This window comes from Aptenodytes forsteri, unplaced genomic scaffold, assembly GCF_000699145.1.
Source record: "Aptenodytes forsteri isolate BGI_AS27 unplaced genomic scaffold, ASM69914v1 Scaffold209, whole genome shotgun sequence".
Classification (NCBI taxonomy): domain Eukaryota; kingdom Metazoa; phylum Chordata; class Aves; order Sphenisciformes; family Spheniscidae; genus Aptenodytes; species Aptenodytes forsteri.
The window spans coordinates 282,179-294,666 of record NW_008795034.1 but is presented as its reverse complement, the minus strand read 5'-3'; positions in this window follow the sequence as shown (position 1 = coordinate 294,666).

Below are 12,488 nucleotides of genomic sequence, written 5' to 3'. Positions count from 1 at the left end.
GGGGAGGGAGGCCCGGGCACCCCTTGGGTACTGCCTCTGTGAAAGGAGGAAAGGCAAAAAGTTGAGAGTTGTGGTTTTGGTTTTTTGTGGGTTTTTGTTGTTTTTTTAATAAGAAACGGTGTATACTAAGAACCATAGAGGCAGCAGCTCAAGCACTGCCTGCCAAAAGCAGTCACAGCAAAAATACAAGTGCAGCAGTGCTCCCTCTAACCCCTTTTTCAGTGATTAGGAAAGCAGATTTCACTTAAAATCTAGTGTATTAAAGACGTGTATTCTAGTGATCCTGGATCGCTGCTGCCTCATGACCCTGAGGAATAGGTCTGCTTTGTATAGCCTTGCTGTGGCTGCTTCAGGATGAAGAAAAGCAGCCTTGGGAAACTAGTCAGAGCTGCGTGGGATAAGTTCAACTCCCCAAACTACCCGTAAAGTTAGGTGCACCCTTTGTACAACCTGGAGTATAAATGTTACATCCTCCCATTATGAATCTCCACTGAAAAAGCTAACTACATCAAATGTCAACACAGGAGTTACTGCTTCATCCCAAAGGCTTCATCTAGCACTGAAGAGAGCCGGTAATAACGGCAAATGTCCCCCGTTCCACCCTGCCAGCCGTCAGTGAAAGCACATGGAGATGGACCTGCTCCCTGGGAACTCGCTAGCAGCTGGAGCTCAACCAGGCCCTGAAGTACGGAACCTCCCCACCTCCTCTGGCCGGCAAAGTCTCGGTCTCACTGGTTTGGTGTTTGGCCACCTGAGCAGCCAAGCCCCTTTCTCCTAAGCGCATGGGAAGGACCGGGAAAATGTATGAAAACTGTGGTAAGGTGTGATGCTGTTTCATTGAAAGTTAATCTGGTTGTTTTGAAAAGTTGAGTGACTTTCAGAGCGGTGTGTACGAATGACGAGGTATGTAAGGGCCTCACTAAATAGAAGATGACTATGGGAGGGGGAATCAGGGTGGAGAAAGGTTCATGAGGAATTGGTTTTAGAGAACGACTTAATTCTGTTCACTTAATTCACGCAGTGTACAAGGTTGGGAGAGGCTGCAAGTATGGAGAAGGGTCAGGTACAGGACGGTAGGGGGGAATTTCATTCAGAAGAAACAAAACAGTGCAGAGTACAAACTCGTGTACTGAAGGAACTTCTAAGCAGAAAGTTCCGTGGCTGGAATTAACAGGAGGAAGTAAGTTCGGGTGCCTTTGTGGATCGCAGCGTGGCTAGGGGCCATGAATGCGACATGGCCGTTAAAAAGCCAAATACGAGCTGGAGTTGTTTTGGATACAGTATTGCCCTAAGACGGCGCATGCGGCACTGCTGTTCTCATCTCTGGAGCCCCGTTCTTGCTGCCAGGCCCACGAGCGATGAGGTCAAGCTGGGCTGGGTGCAGAGAGTGGTTCAGAGGAGCAAGGAGCCAACCTCACAGGAGGAAACAAACAGTGGAGCTGGAAGCTTGCCAAATGTTGCAGCATTTAGGTATGGTCAGAGAATATGAAAATCCCTCCCTAGGTGACCCTATCTATTCGTATTTACATCCAGAGATGACACCGTTGAACACCAAGCAGCTGCCCTGTGTAATTCAGCCAAAATAATTCAACACTGTCCTTCTGGGTATCTGCGTGGTTCCTCTTGCTGCAGTCACCTGAGCGCAGGGAGCGAGCGCCGCAGCCCTCGCTCGCGGCTATCATCTCCGCCTCGTCCTGCTGTCGGCTGGCTTCCTTCCTGCTGCTGGAGCTGTCACACTGCGGCTGCCTCTGCCGCACCTACTCCTTCAGTGCACAGGGGTGGTTTTGCCTCTGATGGGTGCTGTGTTTTCTCTCTGTGATTCACTCCTGGACTGCAGAATAGGAGCAGACTGAAGTGTCCTGCCCAAGGACAGCGCAGCACAGAGTGTGAGGTGGTATCGACCTTTGAGCTGATCTGGAGAGAAGCCTGACAGCTCTTGGGGATTTCCCTGGAGACAAAGCACCTGCTTCCTAACGCTGCCCGTTGCTTTAAAAAAGCTGAAGCTGAGCAGAGAGAAAAATAAGTGAATCCCCAGACCTAACAAGAGCTTGTTCTTTTCCATTTATCCATCTCCTAAGCGACCCAGGGATGGACTCCATATCCCTGTCTTTCAGACCAACAGAGGCATTCCCTTCTCGCATGATTTTCGCTTCTGAAGTCTTCGTTCCGAGCAGGTTATAGAAAGATGAGTTCTTCTCTCAGGAAGAGTGCGCAGATGTGACACACAGGGCAAACGCATCGCTCAGCTGTGAGCAGATGTTCTCTCTTCTGGTGTAAAGGGGTTGATCGCTCGGCAGCAGTGAAAGTCGTACATCAGGTATACACGGAGCATGTCCACTTGCCAGTGCATCCGTGCTGCTGGAGGGGTGCTGTTAACGCTGGTTTTCAAATGTCAGCCTCTGTATCTATTCAGTTTATCTAACGTGCTGAACCAGAGCTCCAAACGTGATCTCACTCCAGCAGCGTGCAGGCTGGGGAGGTTGTTGGCCTGAACAGATTTAGGAGGGTGTTGCTGCACAGCTGCTGCTCCAGGATTGACTTTGATTCTGGTTTTCCTGTTCTGTTTGGTAGTGACCCTGCAAGTCCCCTGGGCAAGAGGGTGCTGGTGACCGCTGCTCTTGGCCTGCAAGGCCTAGTTTCTACTTGAAAGCTGGTTTCCATCTCGGCCAGTTTTTCAGTAGGTGAATGTTTATCTCCAACACTTCATGTTCCAGCTGGCAGAAAATATCTGATAAATACACGTATCTACTCCAGACATTTCCCTCTGTAGACTTCTGTGCCCTGGCCCAGCCTGGAGCCTCGACTAACCCCACTGCAGACTTCAGAGCACCTTCTGCTGGAGGCTGAGCTCCTTCCTCTGTGCTGAAGAAATGACGCTGTGCCCTGCAACACACACTTTCAAAGCAGAAAAGGAAACCCAGTGTGCTGAAGGGCCGTGCCCTGCTGACTCACAAACAGCTCTCCTGGGTATGCTCAGCCCCTCGGCTCAAGCAGTGAAGTTTATTCTGGGCCCATTTCCTTTCTGAGAGCAATTGCAACTTTCATAAGTCCATCAGGCCAAATGTCCCCCCATTTTCAAGGTCAATGCCTCCTTGAACACATCTGTACAATATGCCTAAAGTGGTGGATGGCATCTGTGCAGGGTTCAAGGAACAGACATCCCCTCAAAGAAGCTACAAAGCCCTTGTGTTGGTAGATGGTATCACATCTCTAAGAGCCTGTGACATGTTTTTTGCAGCCCTCTAGGTGCAAGAGCGCACCCAGCTGTCTTGCTGCATTGCAAAGAGCATTCCTGGCTACTGTCGCTGTACGACAGTTGTGCTTTTCCTGATCCCTGCAGTGCCAGTTCCCCGCTTCCTTAGCCAAAATGAAGATACACCATTTCCTGTGTGTACTCCGCAGGGTATGCTTAGCAGGTGTTTTAGCTCCTCACACACTCCCAAAAGCTTTGAAATTACATTTTATTCCCATCTGAAATCACACTGACAGCTCTCCTGTATTTTTGCTGTACTCTGCATGCAAAGTGACCTTCCTCAACCTCTTCACATCCCTGAAGCCAAGGCATGAGCAGAGCTTGCTGTCGTTCTTTTTCCATATTTGAGTTACCGAAACATTCATTTCTTCCTAAATTTTTCCTAGTAATTCTTAGTAATCAAGAGTTTTCCTTTCCCAGTTGAAGTCCTTCCACATGCCTAGCTGAAGCACTTTCCAAGTATACAAAACTCAAACTGTCCTCTGGGATGGTGTTTGGTATCTCCGACTCTTCTCTTAGGACAAAGACTCGCTTCTGTTATCACAGCAGGGAGAATCAGGAGCCTCCTACCTGTCCACAACCTCATTAATTCCACCACTGCTTCTGAAAACAGGTGCAGTGGCTGAAAACCTTTTGGATACCAGAGCCGGGAGCCTGGTGCTCAGCAGAAATCCTGCCGTATCGACCCAGGGATGTGGGAGCTGGTGCAGCTGCAAGTTCACACCCTACAGGTTCCAGGTGCCCGGATAACAGCAGACTCCGCCGCTGCACCTTCCCCCTTGCCTTCTTAGCCCCGAAATCTTTGGTGCAGCGCTGCTGCTCACGCTGTGGTACTGCTACAGACAGCAATTTGCAGCATTGGTCAAACAGAGCCCTGAAGAGCAGGGGTATCTTTGCCAGCTGCCCCCCCCCCGCCCCAGCCTGGTAACGATGGGATCCAGGCAGCCACTTCAAGGAAGGAGAAGGACGCTGTCACCTGAATCCTGTCCCTCCAAGGCAGCATGTCAAAGTGAGTCAGTAGCATCAGGGCTTGGGAGACCCATTGCTATTTATGAGCTTCTATAAATGATGTCCCAGCACAAAGGAAAGCCCGTGATAGCCAAGAAACCATTCCTACCGGTTGAATAGCTGGCAAGGAAGGACAGAAACCACATCCAGCCCAGAGAATCACTCAGCTGAAGGTATTTGGAGGCTCAAAATTTCTCACGGAAATTATAACATCTCGTTGCCCTGTTCTTGCACTTCTCTAGAGACTCAGGGCAGCTATCACAGATGATGCTGGGCTAAACAGACCCTTGGCCTGATTTAGTTCAGCTGTTCTTAGGTTTGAAGGGGCCAGGCAATGAGTTGAGAAGGGAAGTGCCCTTTATTAGTAATATACATACACCCTCTGCCTTCAGGCTGTGCAAAAGACCCAGCAATAGAGTGGTGTTGGACTGCCTTCTCGTGCCCATCTTCCCTTCTCTTCCCCCAGTTACCCCCTCATGATCCCATACTCCACTGCACCCCTAGATGCATTGGGGTCTTCCTACCCTTCCTATCCTCCACACCTGGATACTTCTGCTTTAGCACTTCTGATGCTTGCCAGACAGCTTTCATGATGGCCGTTTTCCCCTGTGGCTGGTCAGGAGCAAAGATCGCCACCTCTAGATCCACCTTCCTCTCACCCACCTCCTCTGACAAGCCCTGCTCGCTACTCTGCTCCTCTCCCAGGGCTGCTGAGAGAGGACACCCTGAAACAGAGTCTGCACCAGCCTCCAGGCTTCTGCCTCCCTTCTGGGCTGCATGACGACGTCCTCCAGGGCAGCAGGGGCTTTGTGGCTGTACTTCACTTCTTTCAAGACCTCTCGCAGCTCAGCCTGCCTGTCCTGGCAAGAGGCTCGGCACAGGAAAAAGATGGGTTTGGAAATGAGTTGAGAAGATCCCATAGGCAAACCAAGGGCGTGAAGTCTGAAGGTGAAGAAAAAGGCATCTTGTCCTCAGTGCAGACCTGGGTGTCTGTGCCTGGGGGCATGAAGGACTGGTGCCATCGAAATGGCACCAGGTTGCCATTCTTGGCCTGACAAAAGCCAAAAGGCTTTGCTTTTTGGTCATGCGCAGGAGGGCCACATGGGAAACAATGCACCGTGGCAGGTTCATGTTTCATGCAGAAGTGCCTCTAAATACCTGTGAAATCCAAGAGCAGATCATAATGCACATAGTGACAGACCTACATCTCCAGTTACTGCTTCGGTTTTTGCATCTTCTAACCTACGAGGACTTCTCTGCCCATCATGGCATTTTTACTTTAGCTTTTTGTTTGGTGTGCCCTAGTTGTGTTAGAAAGAAGGGAAGGAAGATCCATCCAATATGTGTCCTTTGGCAGCAAGTGGGCCACTGGAGCCCAACAGTCCAGCTCCCAGGGAAGGGAGTCTGGGATTTGGGACAATGACTGTGAGTTAAGACAGTTGAGCATTAGATGTTCTGCACCCATATGGAATTTGTCCTCTGAGGGTCACAAAGCCCATAGTGAAGGTATATCCTGAAAAGGCCCATGTTTTTGTGTGCTAAGAATCCATGTGCCTTACTGGAGAAACTGGCACCTACTGGGTGATGTGGGTTCTCCCTCGGTCAGAGATAACTTTACACCAGCTCAGCTATGTCACCTGCAAGCTAGTGGGGAGAGGTGGCAGTGCTTGATATGCAGAAGCGTATTTAGGGGAAATACATGACTTGCATTCTGGTTCTCCATTCCTGTGGACCCAGAGCAGGCTTGTTCTGGTATCCTCCCCGAGTGACATCCCTGTGTTCCTGGTTTTCTGCTGCTGGGTGGTACTGACTATTGCATGGCAGAAATTGTGTTTTGCTACACCACTGCGTAGCTAAAGCTTGACTGTGCCTGTGGAAAAAGGCAGGTTTTGTGCCATTTATGCTATCGCTTCCCAGGAGAGATGCCCTGCAGACCCCAGAGCTCTCTGCATTTCCCTTCCTGTTCCCAAACTCCATGTTGCAGCTCCGTGTGAGGAGCCCACTGGAAATGGCCAGCATCCGTCATGTACTGGGCAGCTCGGGCTGGCGCTTTTTCTGAGCTTTGGCATTTTTTTGCGGACATGGTGAGGAGCTCCCCTGGCACTAGCACATCACCAGGAGGGCACGCGGGTTTCTTGCTCCCTGCCAGTCTTCAACGTGGCAGGGCTGGCTCGTAGTGCTGATGCTCTGCAGTTTTGCAGCCAGCACCATTAATCTGCAGGTCTCCGAGCTCTTGACAGCTATTGAGTTAATTAAAGTTTGCACTCTCCCTTTGGACTGAATGAATGAAAACCCATTTTGGTTTGATGGAGATCTCTTCAGTGGTGCTCACTTATAGCCCGGTTCTCAGGAACAGAAGGGCCTTTTCCCATCACTTTAACGGTATGAAAGGACCCTAGAGTGCACGTAACTCACCGCTAACTTCCCTGGGTGTAATGCAGAAGGCGATTAATCAGATATATTACTGTTTTAAACTGCTGCGGGTTCTCCCTCATTGAGTTTTCCCATCTCTTTTCTTGTGCTGTGTCCCCAGGCCTCAGCTGTAACCCAAGATACCAGGAGATATAAATTTTATGTTCCTACAAATATGTATAACACAGAAAACTTTATCACTCCTTAAATATAAATATGCAGGTTTTGTGTTTGACAAGTCTTCATGTCTCTGTGGAAAATACCTCTGTTGAGAAACAGGAGCAGGACTCGGCTGATTTTGATATTTTCATGGCTTTTCCAGTCATTTTTGGTCCTCAGTGATCCCTTTTATCTGTAAATTACATATTGCTTAAATCCTGAAGCGTCCCAAAATGTGGTTGAAGCTTATTAAGAAATGTCATTTATTTAAATGTGAGTCCCAAGGCAAAACTCAGGTTTCTGTCCTGTCTCCAGCCCTGGGAGCTGTCCACTCTGCAGCCTACTTTTTGTCCACGTAGCTCAGGTTTCTGTCCTGTCTCCAGCCCTGGGAGCTACGGTCCACTCTGCAGCCTACTTTTTGTCCACATCGCTCTTCCAGCCCCTGTCCCTCTGCTCCTTGGCCTTTTCCACTCGCTGTCTGCCAGGCACACGTACACCCGTGTTACCCACGTGCACCGGGTGCTGTTTGCCCTGGGGGTTTGGCACGAGTGGACGTACAAACTGGAACCAGTTCCGCTCCTGAGCGACAGAGCCAACAGCGTCATTCATTTCTGTAGCAGCCATGACAGTGTCTGGATCTCGCACTTAATATTTACCAGACTGTAGATGTAATTACCAGATTATTATCATGTATTTACCAGATTGCTTTAGTAGAAGAAGGATCACATCATTTCTGCTGGTGGAGTAATAAAAGCATTTAACTTCACAGGGCATTCATTCGTTTGAGGTGTTTGTCATCTTGGAAACAGAGAGGTTTGTGCTTTGAGTATCCCTGTAACACATCAGTTAACGCACAGAACACAGTGTCTGTTGGCATACAGAAGTCAACTGTATTTTCCCCAGCATTTTAAATGATTGTTTAACCGGCAGGAGATAGTGGTAATACTGTAACATAAGGACAAAGTTAATTAACAGAATAAGAGTGCCTACCAATGGATGCAGCTACAAAGGTGTGTCTCTCTCTCTGCATGATGCAATGTATGGATCCAACAGTATGTTTAGAGAGAGGAGGAGATATTTTCCTGGTAACAGAAATCAGCTGCACCCTGGATGCTTCTTGCAAGGTGCTGGAGAGAGCCAGGGTGTATGGATGACTGCCGGACCTCACTTGGCCATGGGTGCTGAGGAGGACAAAGCTCATCTCCTGTTATTTTCCTGTGCAAGTGCCGTGTTGTGCAGCAAGAAATTACTTCGCAGGGTCACTTAATAAGAGAAATGCAGTCACAGAGTGGGTAAACTTTTTAGCAGGGCCTGTTGCGACAGGACAAGGGGGAACGGCTTTAAACTAAAGGGGGGTAGATTTAGACTAGAGATAAGGAAGAAATTTTTTACGCTGAGGATGGTGAGACACTGGCACAGGTTGCCCAGAGAGGTGGTGGATGCCCCATCCCTGGAAACATTCCAGGTCAGGTTGGACGGGGCTCTGAGCAACCTGCTCTAGTTGAAGATGTCCCTGCCCACGGTGGGGGGGTTGGACTAGATGACCTTTAGAGGTCCCTTCCAACCCAAACTATTCTATGATTCTATGATTTAACTGGCTTCTCTGACAGTCTGTATAGGGCTGCTAGATACAGTCTCTCTTTCCACTGCATTGCTACACTTGGTATTTTTAACTTGGCTTCTGTGTTTGGACTAAATTTGGGCTTGTCCTTCCTAGATGAAAAGGCACATCGGTGTCCTGCTGTGCTTGGCTTAGTCTCAGCCCGGTCACCTCCAAGTTTGTCCACGCAATTAGAACCGCCTTGTCTGCTCCCGTGGTGCATCCTCTGCTTGGCTTTATCCCAACAAATGCCTTTCCTTGACCCTCACTTCTCAGGCAGTTCCTGTGTCCTGCCATGGTGCTGCCAAAACCGACCCTGCCCATCCTGCCTCGTGTGTGGGCAGGGGCAGGACCCACCGGGCTACCCGGCTTCCCGCTGCCATCCTACCACGCCAAGCAAACAGGGATAGTGGGGAGCACCTGGCTGTCCTAAATGATTCTCTGGGAGCACTGCCAATGCCTCCACAGTTTTTCTGTTCCAAGTAAGCGTCTTCCCCTGATTTCTGCACACATGAATAGACCACAGAATTAATGCTGAGGTATCCAAAGCTCTGTTATGGTCACACTTGGTCTTACTTACTGCTGCTACCAGAATGGAGATTTAATGCCATAAATCTAGCAGTGAGTTTAAGAATGGCTGTTGAGGATTCCCATTACTTCTGTAAGGTGCTATAGGAGCTGTTTTCAAAGCACAGGCAGCTCACAGCCAGTGAAGAAGGATTGCATGGTGCTTCCCATAAGGCTTGGCTTCATTACATGCCATTTTGTCAGACCGTAACTGCTTGGGCTGAAATTCCCCATAGCTCATGCCTGCCTCATTGGGCTGCAGGGGAAGGTGGGGAGGAGAGAGAAAACTGGAGTGTAATGAAAAGAGGAGGGGGTTGTGATTTTGGGGCGCAGGTACAGACCTGGGGAGCAGTGTAGTGTGGGGAGGTGGTGCTTGGCTGAAAGGCAGAGGTGAGCAAGCATGGCCCCGCTGCGGGCTCAGACGCTGTGGGGCCGCACGAGTGGTCCGGCCGTGGGGGGTGACAGCGTGTGGGCAGGGAGGCCAGCGGGCACGAGGCCAGTGCGTGGGCAGGGAGTAGCCTCAGGGGAGCCGGAGGCAGGGCAGGGGCTGAGGGAGGCAGGACCCATGGGGAGGGATGGGAGGGTAAACCGCCTGTCCCCCCTGCGTCCAGCGTCGGGCCATATGCATGTTCCTCCGTGGTAAACCGTCGGGCTCCAAGGCACGGTGACCCTCCAGCATCGGTCCAGGACTGTCTGGTGAAGGTCTGGTTTCTCCCATTCGTTTTTCAGGCTGGGAAAGGGTGTGCAAGAAACTGCACCAAAGGTGCCGTGGGATGGTGAAGGGTGTCTCTTCAAGCCCAGTTGGCTCTCCAGGGACTTTCACTGCACGATGGCCTCCTAAATTTTGCATTAGAGCAAAAATGCATTATTCAGTGGTGGGAATTGTGCTCTGCTTGGTGCAGGGGTTAAACTCATGCTGGCCACAGAGCTGTTAATTGACCCTGGAGCTCCTGCTGCAGCTGCTTTGGAAGTACCCAAAGGTTGGGTTTGTCTTCATGGGCAGTACCTGCCATCGCAGTGGTTTCTCAGCCATGTTGCCTCTGAGTTATTCTGGGGTGGTTTTCTGGGGCTGTTGCACACCAAGTTTCCCAGCTGCCCAGGAGATGGCACTCCTGCATTTGGACAATGTGTGCAACCGGTCCCCAGACAGCACCAGAGATTTCCTGAGGAGCGGTTTGAGGCTTGCAGGGAAACCCAAGTCGTAGGCTGTATGTTTGGCTCTGTTGAGGAAGAAGGCTACATTTGCAGGGACTGATGGTCTGTCCTATTCTGTGAGATACCAAAACTGGGGTGGTGAGCCATCAGCAATGAGGACAGTCTGCTCAGCAGACAGGTGTTCCTGGGTACGTATTAATGGTGCAAATCTCAGCAAGGAGACAGTGTTGCTGTCAAGGAGGTATCACCATAGATGACCTGGAGATGGGAGGTCTGTGCAGCTTCAGCTCCTCCAGGTTTGAAGGCTTAAATCACAGCCGGATGAAAGCATCCTTGCGAGGATTGAGCCCGCTGTAACAAAGCCTGACCATTGGCTGCCCCTTCCCAAGTGGAGCCATGGCTGGTGCCTTTAGCATTCACATGGGGAGTGCGTGATGGGAACCATCATCACTGCCAACCCCTGCCCCTACCAGGAGCCCCATCTGTCTCCCTGCTCCCCACTTCCAGCCCTCAGCTACTGTCATCCTTCCCCTCGGTCCCCATCCTCCCTCGCCTGCACCAGCATCCCCAAGACACCCTTGTCCTGCCGGGGCTCTCTGTCCTCTTTCCAGCCCAGCTCAGGGGCTGTGCCCTCTCTCCATCTCCTGTCCTGCACTCATTCACCTTTCTTGTCCTTTGGTCTGTAGGAGGTGACATTCTCAGTGGGGCAGTTTTCTGCTCAAAGGAGGAACAGCAGAGCTGAGCAAGGGACACAGTTTCTGGAAGGGTGCTAGGAGCCATCCTTGATGCACAGCCCCTCACAGAGGCTGCTGGAGATAACCAGCAACAACTCGGGATCTAATTCGGGGTTACTGCAAACTTGTCTTTGCCTTTACAGATCAGGAGGCACGTAAAATGACTTTTACCCTTGGGATGAAGGCAAATGATCGTTTGCTAAGCAAAATGTTGAGCCCATCGAGGAATTCCATCACTGAACCCATCTAGGTTCTATCTCAACAAGGGACAAACAACAAATGCGCCAGTCAATGCCACCTCCTTGGGCACAAGCTGATGTGTCTCACCTCACAGTTGCCTGTCCTGGGCTGCAGCATCAAAATTCTTCTTCCTTTTGTTGTTCTCCTCAACAGACAGTCATCAGTGTGAGTGTTAGTGATGTGCACCTGCAAGGAGACTTCAGATCGCAAATACACTGCAAATAGTGCTTGTAAATCTGGAGACAGCTGGGCCCAAAGAGAGTCAACCAAAAAGAGCATCTTCTCAAATGAGAAGATCCCTGGCATGAGAAACCAGCTAGGGAAAGATCTGACCTTCAAAGAAAGAAAGCAAACTTCTCAGGATTATTTTTAGGGTAGAAACAGAACTTTGTAGTGGAAAAATGCTGTCACAATGCTCTGCTCAGCACTCCAAAAAATGGTGGTTGCAGTCATGTTGCAGAGCCATAAACTCCTCTGGGAAACGGAGCCTCTTCATCCCTTTTCTCTTTAAAATCACATCAGCAATTCTAAAAACCCCCCTATTGAAATTCTGTTCTTTCGTAGATGCTTTGTAGTCTTTATTCTTTAAACTTTGCAAATGTTTATGGTTATATAATACTGTACTGAAGTGGTCACTTGTCTACTTAAGGACGGAAAACCTTGTTGTTCTTCAAACTTTTGCAACCCTAAAAGCTTCTTTTCAAATGTTTCTTTGTGGATGTAGAAGTCTGGTGCCTTTTCATCATAGCTACCAGATGCCATCTCAGTTTGAACAGGGAAATAAATCCATGTACAAATGCACACCCAAAAAAACCTCCTCAGACTGAATGCTGTAGAAAACCCTTTCAACATGAAATACTCACATTAGTTGGGCAATTAATTTGTTGTCTCGTGATTCCTTTGGAAACTTAGGATGAGAAGGCAGCTTGTTCTCCTGACCGGCCAGTTCTTCCTTTGATGCCTGTCTCAGGCTGAAAGCTGTTTAAGAAGCAGTGGCACTTAAAAAGGCTGTTTTAAAGTTGAAAGACGTACATATAGGAAATAGAAGTGTTTGGACTCATTTGAAACAGCCTTCCACTCCTGTTAAACCCTGGTGGAACTAAGGGGATTTATCTGAGAAAATGAGTTGAATACAAGGAGGAGATAAAACTGCCTCTCTGCGGATGTTCTCAGATTTTCCCTCTTCAGAGACAAAAGCAGAAGATTTACAAGTCTGGTACATGCGTGTTTGGAGAGTGAGTTTGAGGACCTGGTGACCCACAGGAGCAAGGAGCCGGCGAGCGGTGGGAGAGGTGATGCATGGGGCTCACAGGGCTGGCCGTGCCGCCGGTCCGGCTCACGGCCAGGCAGTGCAGAGCAG